The 14,179-nt window shown below is 32.7% G+C and overlaps 1 pseudogene; it reads right to left on the reverse strand.

The window, feature by feature from the left end:
• Nucleotides 1–6,437: 6,437 nt before the first annotated feature.
• The window catches only part of LOC140873083 (uncharacterized), a 45,447-nt pseudogene continuing 37,705 nt past the window's right edge, over nucleotides 6,438–14,179 (reverse strand).

Genomic DNA, 14,179 nt, shown 5'->3' on the forward strand with positions numbered 1-14,179 from the left:
ACAGAGACCAGCTAGAGACAAAACTGGTCTGGGTTTTAAAAATGACAAGAGCATTTCTAAAGTTGATACTCGACCAAAACTGGATATGTGCAAAGGAAAACACATTTATTTTGTTAAATTCAGTTTGCTACATGAACAAAGTAACCCTGCCCCACAAAATGATAAAATATTTAAATTCAAGAACAATCACATGAAGTTCGGCCTATGATATGTGCCAAAGAGATCAAGTGTAAGGCACGACTGGAGGACCAGTCGAGCCAAACATGGCTCAAAAAATGGCAAGCATAACTGAGACTATAATAGAAATCCTGTAGTGAACTATTTCGGAATCATTAACTAATCAAAGCTTAAGCATGCAATAAATAACTTAAAGAAATAATCAATAAAAACCAGCGAAAACTAAAATGATACAACTTAAAAACCCCGGTGGAATACAACCGGTACTGAAATCAAGTGTAGCCAAATGTTATTCAACCCCATCGAAGATACTAAAAATTCACTAATAGAAACCTGGTATGGTACAAATCCAACCCTGTTGCAGCTCAACGACCGCTACCTCCCGATCCGTCCAACCTAAGCCTTTCCCCGTAGAATGGGGTGTCTAGAATCAAAAAACAAGAACGTGAGCTAAAAACGCTCAGTACAAAAGTATGAGTATACACATTTCATGAATGCTGATGCAAATGAAATGGAACCGAAAATCTATCACGGTAGAAAATCCTGCTCAAACAATGGGCGTCATGGTATGTAGCACACTGGGCCATCGCATCAGGAGATACTCCCATACAATAAGGTATAGGCTCAACATGATGTAACGGCCCAGTGTGCTACATACCATGGTGCCCATTTTTTGAGCAACCCCTGATGCGATGTAGCGTCAGTCTCCATCATCATGACATAAGGTACTCCCATACCATAAATTACTCCCACACCCAGCCCCAAATCCACAGAATCCATCCACAAATAACTCGGGGCTGAGCAACCCCTGTACTGGTAATATCAAGGTATAGGCTCAACATGATAATGCGAGTAACAATAATAACCGTTGCATAATAAATGCACATGAGTCATGTCATATAAACCATGTAAGCATAGAACATGCATACTCAACCAAGATATCTCGGATAGTACATCTTTACCTCTATTAAGCAACTCAAGCAATCTAGCAACACTGGCTCTCTTATCCAAGCCTATAAGCAGATAATCATCATATCACTTTTTTCTACTAAAATCCTTAACTAGACTAATAGCTACTCACAGAATATAATCAGAGTCTAGACTTATATCCGCTTCTATCATTAGTCCTTTGATGAAATGACCTCAAAACCTAGTCACAACTTTGCTACGATCCCGGTAGCATTTTGGCCTACAAGACGATGCCCGGAAGCCTTGCTAAACCACCAAAAACGAGAGAGAAATGAGTGACTTGGCGATTTGCAAATGAATCTATCGACCCCTATCTATAGGCAACGATCGGACCTTTCGATCCCTCGATCGGAGCTTCCGATCTCTCTATCGGAGCTTTCGATCTCCATTTATCGAACGTGTGTCCCTGATTGGACAACACACTGCTGCCGAAAAAGTTCGGACATTCCGAATTGGAGGTTCAGAGTTTTTGATCTGTGTCAATCAAGTCACAAATCAAAAAGCTTATACTTTCTTATCCAAAGGCGATCAAACCTTCTGATCCTGGGTTCGGAGCTTCCGAACTCACCCTCTGCCTCCGAAGTACTAAATTACTTCCGAACTTCTCTTCGGAGCTTCCGAACTGTCCCTTAACTTGAAGCCCTTGGAATCATTGCCGATCAATCCAAATCCATATTTCAACTTCTTAAACTCACTTAGGAACCCTTAACCATGTTTAGGAAGTTGATTAACTTAATTAAAAGTCGGGCTACTACATTCTCCCCAACTTTAGGAGATTTCATCCTCGAAATCCAGACTAAGATAATCAGAATAAAAGAACACTGGAAAAAAATTTCTCAATTCAATCAGTTATAAATACACTGAATTCACAAATAAAATTACAATAAAAAAAACTTCTGGTGTTCCGAACGCATACAACTCTCTAACTCCCAAGTCACCTCTCTGAACCATGACTAGAGGAATGTGTTTATTCCGAAGAACTTTGTCCTTCCTGTCAAGAATCATGAGCGGTCTCTCTACATACGACAAATCGTGTTCTAATTGAACCTTTTCGGATGCAAAATGTGCGACTCATCTGCAATATACTGACGAAGCAGCGATACGTTGAACACATTGTGAATTCTAGAGAGATACGGTGGTAGCGCCAAATGGTGAGCCACGTCTCCAACCTTCTCTAGTATCTCAAATGGACCAATGAATCTTGGCGCCAACTTGCCCCTTAGAGCGAATCTCATCACCTTCCGGAAATATGATACTCGCAGGAAAACATGTTCTCCTACCTCAAAATGCAATGGTCTACTCTTGGTGTTAAAATAGCTGGTATGTCTGTCCTGCATGGTCCTGATCCTTTTCTTGATCAATTCAACCTTGAGTAGTCATGATATTGAGCATATTCCTGTTGTTAGTGAATTCCCTGATGTATTTCCTGATGAGATTCCTAGTTTTCCTCCGGTGCGGGAGGTAGAATTTGGTATTGATCTGTTGATAGAAACCTCTTCGATATCTCGTGCACTGTATCGTCTAGCTCCGTCGGAGATGCGAGAGTTGAAAAAAAAGTTACAGGATCTTTTGGATAAAGGATATATTCGCCCAAGTATTTCTCCTTGGGGATCTTCAATCCTGTTTGTAAAAAAGAAAGATGGGTTGATGCGGCTATGTATTGACTATAGGCAGTTGAATCGTTTCACCATCATGAACAAGTACCCGTTTCCACACATTGATGACTTGTTTGATCAGTTGCCGGGTACTTCTGTCGACTCGAAGATTGATCGGAGGTCAGGATACTACCACTTGAGTGTTCGCGACTCAAATATTTCTAAGACTGATTTTCGAACCAGGTACGGACATTATGAATTCTTGGTGATGCCATTCTGTCTGACGAATGCACCTGCAGTCTTTATGGATTTGATGAATCGTGTGTTTCGTGAATACTTGGATAAATTCGTGATTGTCTTTATTGACGATATCCTAGTATATTCACACGATATGGATGATCATGCACAACACTTGAGAATTATTTTGCAGAAGTTACGGGAAAAGAAATTGTATGATAAATGCTACACCATAAATTGTAATTCACCCAAGTGTAGGTTGTCTGCAAGTAATATACTCGTGAGTACGAGATCCATCCACGGAGAGGATGCTATAAGTTTAATTTTAGCAATGATATATTATAGATGGAAATATTATTATAAAACTTCAAATACACAAATTATAAAATTGTCAAGGCTTCAAAGGTTCATTGTTGGTTTATTTAAGATTGGTTAACAAAAAATAAATAAAAGAAACTAAAATAAATATAAACATAAAAGAACAATTAAATATTTAAACAAGTAAATCATATAATATAGTTTCCACTATATTAATATCAGATTAACCGATATTTAATACATAGTACCCATAATATATATATAAATGCATAAATATAAATTGACATAAAATTAAATGTTAGATCAAATCACCATATTTCATTTAGAATAACCGGCAGAGCCACGCTATCGTCTAAATAAAATATATGATTTTTTTTATGTTAGATGCGAGAAAGTAAATGTTAGTTGCGAAAAAATATATGTTAGATGTGAGAAAGTAAATATTAGTTGCGAGAAAGTAAATTTTAGTGGCAGAAAAGTAAATGTTAGATGCGAGAAAGTAAATGTTAGTTGCGAAAAAGTAAATGTTAGATCAAATCACAATATATTATTTAGAACAACCGGCAAAGCCACACTATTGTCTAAATAATATATATGACTTTATTATAAATTGATACATATATTTATATTATATAATTATTGTAATATTTATTGTATCATATTAGACAACAAATCAAGGTAGCCACATTTAAGGTACAAAGTATTTGATGTAAATAGATAACAATAAATCATCCAAATTATACCTACAAATAAAGATCAATTAGTAAAACAAAATAAAAATAGAAAAGGAAAGAATATACAAAATAAAAAAATCTTACTTGACCAACATTGAATCCTTTTCACCTTGACATAAAAGAATTTAGCTTGCCATGAACATAAGACTCAAGAGTAAGGATAAAAGAAATTTCATACTTAAACTTGGAGAAATATGCACACTCGAACTCTTATTCTTACACACACAATATTTATTTTACAAGTGAGGAATTTCTCTAGACTTTTGCACACTTCAAAGCTTATACAACACATCTATTTATAGGCCAAATGAGAGTAAGAGTTCAAGGCTCATTAAATGTGAAATAGTAAAGTTGGTGGGTGCTTGTCTCCTTGAATGTCAATACCATGACCCAACTTTAATTGGCATGTTTGATGCCTTATACCACTGATTCAGCCTTTCCATTCAACATAGAACACGTAGAAAATTTTGTTTACATGTGTTTGGATATATAATTCACCTCTTTTGGGTAAAAGGTGAAATAGTTATGATATTGTTACTACAAGCTGGTCATAGTAAAAGTAAATCTGTCTTTTTTTTTTATTTTTGATAATTTGATCATCTTAATGAGGTTTTTGAAATTTCTTGTCTTCTACAAAGTTGAAGATGTCTCTTTTTTGATTCTACAGGATTTAAGATTACTCCAATATGACCTCTGTAGCTTGAGTAATTTTATTTTTATCAAACCTGCGCAAACCGTAAAATACAATATTTTTAGTAAAACATTTAAATATAAACACATAACACTAAAATAATACAACTTCATAATTTTAATGAAACTTTAATTTTAAAACACAACTTTTAACATATAAATAATTACGAATTTTAAGTTTTATCACACCCCCAAACTGGTTTATTACTAGTCACTTAGTAATAAAATATCATAAAATCACAAGTTAGATTTTTATTCCTTATTATATATTTTCAATTTGCAAACTTTGAAATTTTAAAATACACTTATAAGGTGATTATATGTTTATTTATAAATCTTTTTATCAACTAATATATTAATATATAATTGGATGGGTTATACATATATATTTCACACAATATCAAAATATTAAATATAAATAATTTTTTATATAAATATTTTCTTAAAACTTTGAGAATAATATAATTAAAATGATAATAGAAATCATTTTCATAACATGTATATCATCAGGAATATTAATGTAAAAGTCTCAACTCCATATTCTCTCGGGTTATGATATTTCATATATAGCTGTTTTTCACTCATGGAGTTGGAATAAAATTATAAGCTCATTGAAAATGGCTAGTAAAATAGACAATCAAATAACCTAATATTTAAAATAAGATAGGATAATTTACAAATAATAAACCTATTTGTTTTTTTGTTTTTCTATTTTTTTTTCTTTTTTGGTTGGCTGCAAAATTGATTTTATATAACCAAATACCTCCAATAAACTTTGAAAATGTAACATTTTTTTTCAAAATTTATTTATTTGTTTATTTTGTTATGAGGTAAATCTATTACATTGATAATTAAAGTAGAGATATTAATACTTTACATTATTACAATCAAACTTCAAACAACTTTGCAACCAATTTTTATTTGCACAATATTTTTATTTTTTTAAAAATGGGTTTAATCTAGTAATCAACCATTTCTTAATAATCAATAAAATTTTATAAGTTGTTTTCTCAATTCTCACCTCTCACTCACAAAATTTATGTTAGTATATATTGCACTTTTACAAATTAATTCCTTCAATTATACATGTTATTATTCATTCAATCAATATCATTTTAACTATATACTCATAAAAATTTTAGAAAATATGTTATTTGAAAACACACAATTATATATTATTTATAACATATATCCCATCAATTATATATTTTATATTAAATTTATAGAAATAAGTATAAATAAACATATATACAAAAAGACTTCATTTTCTTAGTAGTTTGCAATTTAAATACATACGGAATATTAAAATCTAAACTATTATGATAATATGATAAATAAAAACTAATGCGTGTCAGGAGTTTTTCTTTTCTTACTCTGCCATTGAAAAAGAAAAATAAATATTATTATAGAAATATTTTTTAAAATTTTTTTTTTAAAGATAAACCCTCCCCCAAATCTGAATTTGACATTGTTTTTAAAACAAAACGAATAAATAGTAAATGACGAAAGAGATATCACCTGAGATTTATTGAAAATAAAGAACAAACACAAACCATTTCACGACATGTTGAATCAATGATCAAGTTTTCTTTTCTTACTGGCTGGCATACCAATTGATCTTTGTTATAGCCGAATCAGGTTGATGAACAAAAGCTTGGATATCATCAATTAATTGGTCGTCATTTGAAGCAGAGATGAGCATCCTACGTGAATTTTCTTAAATGAAATTTTGTTCCACAGCTGCCTCAAGAAAATTCAACAAACCATCATAATAGTTATTGATATTCAACAAGCCAAAATGCTTATTATGGATATTAAGTTGTGCCTAAGAAACAACATGAAAAATTTCTTCTAAAGTACCAAAACCACCTGGTAAGGCAATAAAAGCATCATAATTTTCTATCATTTTAGTTATTCTCTCGTACATTGATGAAACTTTCAACTCTTCCCCAACCGTAACACCTGTAATATTTTCTTCAGCTAAAGCTGTAGGAATAATACCCAAAACCTGACTACCTCCAAGATGAGCTGCTGTTGAAATAGATCCCATTAACCCAATATTGACTCCTCCATATACCAAGTGAATTTTTCTCTCTGCTAACTTTTTTCCAAGAGTAATTGTTGCATCAACAAATATTTCATTCTTTCCGATACTAGAACCACAAAAGAGACAAATATTTTTCAATTTTTGTGAAGAAGATCCTGCCATTTTTTTTTCTTTTCTCTATTTCTCTCTCACACTCTTTTTTTTTTTATATGTAAAGAAAATTCAAGCATGAATTTATAGAAAAAAAACTGTACGAAAAGTCAAAATATGAATAGTAGAACACATACATACATAAAAAGTGAAAGATATATGTTACCATCGGGGATAATACCATCTATCTCTTCTCGTTGGAGTTGAAATACCCAATTCTTCTGATAGACGACATACGGTATCCACATTAAATGCAAGACAATCTATATAATGATCCCTCTCATAAAGAAATTTTGTCCACAATTTAAGAAGTTTATTTTGCACGTATCCACTAGAATGCGTCTCAAGAGACATTAGAAGTAGATTCAATGGTTCTTTACTCAGCCCATTCCTAATGAATAATATTTTATCTTCTCTGTTTGCGGATGTCATTCCAACATTCCTACAATGTCCGTGACAAGTCCACCATGCACATTTGTAACATTTACCTATATTTTTAGCTCTACGTTTTTTAGCGTAAGTACTTTTTCCAAATCCAGGCATTTGTTTAATAATGATCTTACTTGCTTCCCCATCAAGTCGAACCTTTTCTTCAATAATAAAGCGAATATCATCAGGAATATTATACGACATAAGTAAATGTAATCTTTCGCATCTAGCTTTATAAATATTTTTTAACTTATTATCAGTTATACCACGAAAATATTTACGAAGATTAAAAATACAAACATCCAAATTAATATATATATATATATATTCAATTATTTTGGGAAATGGAAATAAAACCGACTAAAAGTTGTCACGGAGTACCGTTATCCGCCACTTAACCGGGAAGTGAACTCAATTCTGCAAAAATAAAATAAAGATATAAGTAACAATTAATTTGGATCATATAAAGGCATGAACTCATCATTAAGAATTTCATTTTCTATAAACGGTTTAAGTCTTTGCCCATTAAATTTAAATACATTATTATTTTTAGGATTTTCAACATCAAAAACACCATGAGGATAGACAAATTTAACAATAAATGGTCCAGACCATCGTGATCTAAGTTTTCTTGGAAACAAATGCAAGCGAGAATTATAAAGTAAAACTTTTTGTCCGATTTCAAAAGATTTTCTCATAATATTTTTAACATGAAAGGCTTTTGTTTTATCTTTATAAATATTTGCATTTTCATATGCATCATTTTTTAATTCTTCTAGTTCATTTAATTGCAATTTTCTTAATTTAGACGCATCATCTAAATTAGTATTAAATGTTTTAATTGCCCAATAAGCTTTATGTTCAATTTCAACTGGTAGATGACAATGCTTACTAAAAACTAATCTATATGGTGACATCCCCAATGATGTTTTAAATGTAGTTCTATATGCCCATAATGCATCACTTAATCTTAAAGACCAATCTTTTCGATTTGGATTGACCGTTTTTTCCAAAATTTGTTTTATTTCTTTATTTGCAAGTTCAACGTGACCATTCGTTTTAGGTTGATATGGAGTAGAAACTTTATGTGTAATACCATATTTTCTTAACAACGAAGAAAACGATTTATTTATAAAATGACTTCCCCCATCACTGATTATAGCTCTAAGTATTCCAAATCGACTAAAAATATTTTCTTTCAAAAATTTTATCACAACTTTATGATCATTAGTTCTACATGCAATTGCTTCAATCCATTTTGAAACATAATCTACAACCACTAAAATATAAGTAAATCCAAAATATAATGGAAATGGACCCATAAAATCTATTCCCCAACTGTCAAATATTTCAATAATCATGATTGTATTTAAAGGCATCATGTTTCGTTTTGAAATTAAACCTATTTTCTGACAATTTTCATAAGATTTGCAAAATGAATGTGTATCTTTGAATAAATGAATGCGTATCAGGACAATACTTAAACAAATAAGGATCATCCCAATAAAATTTTTTGATTTCTTTCAAGAATTTATTTTTATCTCGTGAACTCCAATGAGAAAGCATTTTATTTGTCACAAGAAAATTTACAATATTAGCAAACCAAGGCATAGTAGTAGCATAAAATAGTTGATCATCCGGAAAATTTTCATTTATTGGTATTTTATTTTGAGATGATTCAAAAATTATTTTTGATAAATGATCGACTACTACATTTTCTTTTCCTTTTTTAACTTTTATTACAAGATCAAATTCTTGTAACAACAAAATCCATCGTATTAATCTTGGCTTAACATCTTGTTTATTTGATAAATACTTTATGGTAGAATGATCAGTGTAAACAATAGTAGTAGAACCAATTAAATAGGATCGAAATTTATCTAATGCAAATACTACTGAAAGTAATTATTTTTCAGTTGTTGAATAATTGATTTGGGCACTATTTAAGGTTCTACTTGCATAGTAGATCACATAAGGTTTACCTTCTTTTCTTTGTCCTAACACGGCTTCTACTGCATAATCACTTGCATCACACATTAATTCAAATGGTAAAGACCAATCAGGAGGTTGTAAAATAGGTGATGTAGTTAAAAGATTAATTATGTGACGCCTAAAATCCAATCTACTAAATCGCATGCATTAATTTAATAAATATTATGTTTTTTATTTTTAAGTTTATCTGATTTAAATTCTTTATTTGAATTGCGTGCTAATAGAATATTTGATTATTTATTCAATGATTTTATTGTGCAATTTATTTGTTTTAAATATTTTAAAGGTTTAAACTTGCATATTTAAATGATTTTCATTGTGTAGCTTATTTGGTTAAATATTTTGAGTGTCCAACTTATTTATTTTAAATAGTCTAAGTTAGCGGTTAGTTATTTTAAATTATTTTAAAAGTCTAGCTTATTTATTTAAATCATTTTTAATTGTTCAAATCATTTTAAAGGTTTTTATTTCCGTTTGTGTTTTTATTTAAATTATTTTTAAACATTAGTCTAGCATGTTTAAATTATTTTAACTGCTCTGTTTATTGTTTAAAAATCTTATTTATCGCTGCGACATCAATTAATTTAAAGTGTTGATTTTTAATTCCTAAATCGCTAGTTGGATTAGCACTTCTTTAAAATGTGTAGCACTTTTTCCTAACACTCATACACACTCACATTTTATATGCTTACACCTATGCATATACTCTCAACTTACACTTAGACTCAAGACTTAACCCTAGCCTCCAACATTTTACACCCAAAATACACCTAAAACTCACGCACACACACAACTCATGCCTAAACACATACTCATTACGCGACATTCTCTTCTACTCTCCTACCAAACCCATCGGCTTCACCTTCTACTCCATTTTCCGTCGCCGCAGCACACCATTTCCCGTGTCTTTTCCGGCGAATCTTCCTCATGACAGCTGATCGAGTTGCTTCCTCTTCGTTCGAGCTTGGTGTTCAGCCCTTTCCAGCTCGCGTTGGCCATAGCTCAATCGAGCTCCTCTGTCCCTTCGATTTTCTTTGTTGAAGCTAAGGCAAGTATATGGCTCTTTCTCTTATTTATCTAGATTAGTACTCTTGTTGTTGCATTTCCATGAAGTTTTCGAAAATGAAATTCTTAGGCCCTGCTCGGTTTTATGCCTTGGCCGAGAATGCCCTGTTATTTTTTTTTCTTTCTTTTCATTCATGCTTGAGAAATTCGATATTTGTGATTGTGTGATGGGATTTGAAATGAGTATGAAATTAAAATGTTGAATGTCTTGATGTTAAGTTTTCGAAAATTCCAGAAATTTCATTGTATGTGATTCGAGAATATTGTTTGCTTGTGTGTTGATTTGGATGGTGATTTAGAGCTACCATGGATGATATGTAGTTCACATGGTAGCAACTAGGATGACTTGAAGTAAGTTTGTTAGATGGAGTGGGGATCATTCGCACTAGAGTAGGCTTGGTCTCGATTTGGGGTGTAGAAGGGGGTGCCATTTTCGTGTATAGTTGAGCTGGTTTGTGGTGAGTTTTATGGAGTTTTGAATGAGCCTATATGTTGGTCATGACCTTAGGATAATGGCTTGGAAATTGGAAGACAAATAGATAAGTTAATGATCAAGTATAAAGTTTGGCATGAGAAGAATTTTGGCTACTTTGGGGCTGTCCGGGAACTGGTTTTAAAACAGGGATTAAACTCGGGTTTTGGTCAAGGGCTCGGATCTGAAATTAGTCTAAGATGTTGGGAATATGTCGGTTCAAGCGGGAATTTATTTGGTTAAGTCTTGGTCGAGTTCTAGGCGCTCGAATGGCTAAGTGCAGATTTTGAACTATAAAGAGGTGGCTGTCCGGAAATATATGTTTAAGGCAGGGCTAAAGGTGATATTTTGTTATGGGCTCGGATCTGGAACTCTTTTTAGATGTCGGGATTATGTCGGTTCAATCGGAAATTAATTCGGTTAAGTTTTGGTGATGTTCTAGATTTTTCAATGAATGTGTGCAGAATTTTAAAGTCATAGGTTGCTGCCCGAAATTGGATTTTTATAAAATGATTGGATATGAATAATAATTCGAGGAGGACTTCTATATTTAGTTCTAAGTGTCATGGAGTCGTGAATTCAAGCGTAATCTTTTTTGATTAAGAATCGAGCAAGTTACAAATTTTACGGGTGAACCGTTCGAATTTGTCATAAGCGCTACATTATGGTTTAGTTTTCCCGTCCTTTGGTTTGTCTCCTAAATCACCATTCCGATCATCCATGTGTGAGTCGTATGCATGATTATTGATTAACATTTACATGCACATCATATTTACATATGCATGCTAAGTCCCATATTCAAGAAGGAAAGAAAATATTTTGAACGAAGTGAGATGATTGTGACTACATTTATTCATGTGTAATGTGTGGGGCTGGAGACGTTTAGCTTCCCTTACCAACTATTCATGTGTAATGTGTGGGGCTGGAGATGTTTAGCTTCCATTACCAACTATTCATGTGTAATGCGTGGGGCTGGGAGAAATCTTGGCTTCCCTTACCAACCATAGGGCAAGACGGGTTAGGTGTTATCCTGACTCCGTTGTGGCATAGTGCACTGCAGCCATGATCATGATCGAAATCACAGAGTCACAATCAAGGATCTAAGTTCACAGTTTTTATGACTACGTTTCAGTACAGTTTATGCAGTTACATTGATTATAAATGACTTAGCCATGCATATGTTATATTCATGTTCTCTCATTTTAGAAGTATATTTTATTCAAATTAATGGAACAAATTATTTTATTATCAAGATATTTTTAATCTGCGTGTGCTTGTATTTACGTAGTACTCGTTATCCCCCCCCATATTCTTGCTGAGTCTTTTAGACTCACTACACTTATTGTTTTCAGGTGAGGTGTATTTCATTGAGATCGAGGGGCAAGACTATCGAGTGGACTGCGATGCGGGCACGGCACATCCCTCCGACATATGCTCGTCTTCCGCATAGTTACTCAATTTTTTATGTTAAGTAGCATTTATTTTGCTTATTTGACAAATGAATATGTAATGTTTTGATACAATTGTTTTTGGGCATGTAAACATTAGATTTCTAATTTTGTGGATATTTGATATGTCGAACCTCTTTCTTGGGTCTCGTTCTTGTCTCGGTCTAGTTACTTGTGTCGTCAGTCGTCTATTTCTTTTATTTTATTTTGGTTGCTGTCTAAGACAGGTTGGTTGTAATATAAACGGAAATGACCCTAACTCGTACAATTTTTTTTTTAAAATATTACATATATGCCCATACATATATGCATCTATACTTAAAAATAGATCTTCATAAAATTTAATACATAATAAAAAACGATTTCATGTCAAAACTTAAATACTCGAACACATTATAAATCCATGCGTAAATATTCAATAACGTAAAATGCGGAAAATAGTTTGATACAATCTCATAATCATTGAAACATAAAAGCGCGAAGGTCACGGGTGTGCTAGCTTGCCACGAATGCACAGAGGTCTTCACCAGCAGTCGGGACCACAACCTCCTGAATAACATAAATCTCACCTGCACACCATTTAGATCTAGTGAGCCTAAAGGCCCAACATGCTCTAATTTTAATATCGATTACTACTAAATAAAACCACATGCAAGAACATAACGCATATAAAAATAACCTGTGGATTCTAATGCATGCATGATCGTAAAATCGTATGCATAAACTGCGTCTTAATCTAAATCATAACATAATACGTATCATAATAAGTAACATAAGCATTGGCATGTCATAAACATAAAAATCATTTTATGTGGGTCATATCAGTGAAGTGTAACCTAATTCGATTGATCAATCTAAATCCATCGTACGTGGTGGCGGCCTGTGGGGTGTACCCTAATGCCCTATGCCACTTTACCCAACCTTTGGGGATCCATAGGCTCATAATCGTAAGTGAAAAGGTCATCGGGCCCGGTATCCCGACCTCCAGTCCCGTGTTTGTCACAAATCACTTCAACTTCCCAAAAATATTTTCTTTACATGCCCGTTATCTCATCATAAAATACATGCATGAATCATGAAGTTAGAAATATCATTTTCTTAAACTTTTGCCCGTATATATATATTTAATTTATTTTTCATAATAAAAATCATACTTATATCAAAATATACATATACATCTATTAAATATATATTTACGGACTATTTTGTTTGTCACTGGCTAGTTCGAGTTGTTGCCCCTTAACTAAAGCCCATAAACTTAGACTGGCTCATTAACATTTATACTGGCCCAAAAATACTTATACTAGCTCAATCACACATAAAATGACCCAGATCAGACTTAGATTGACTCAATAGTACTTAGCCCGACTTAGAATTTAGCTCAACCAAATAAATTAAACAACTTAGGCTCATTAACGAATTTAGCCCAATTAATAAATTAAGCCCCCAATAACTATCTTAAGCCCAATAAGCTTGACTTAATAATTAAATCAATTCATGCAAGCCCAAATAACATTTTAGCTCAAATAAACAACTAAGCCCAATAAATAAATTAAACTCAATAAACATTTTACACCCAATAACTAAATTAAGCCCAATGAACATCTTAGGCCCAATAACAAAATTGACCCTATGAAAAAACTAAACACTTAGACTCTTAAATAAATTACCCGGCTTAACATAAAAGAATCTGAAACCAAACCATAACATATGACCCTAATACACTTTACCCGACCCGGACAACCCACTCGTCCGAGCCCTGCCTGAGCTGCCCGCTAGATAGACCACCCTTACAACCATCAACTGTTCACCTAGCCGACACTACTTCAAGACATCTTAAACCAAGACCCAAAGGG

Source organism: Henckelia pumila, unplaced genomic scaffold (assembly GCF_033568475.1).
Source record: "Henckelia pumila isolate YLH828 unplaced genomic scaffold, ASM3356847v2 CTG_525:::fragment_3, whole genome shotgun sequence".
NCBI classification, from domain to species: Eukaryota; Viridiplantae; Streptophyta; class Magnoliopsida; order Lamiales; family Gesneriaceae; genus Henckelia; species Henckelia pumila.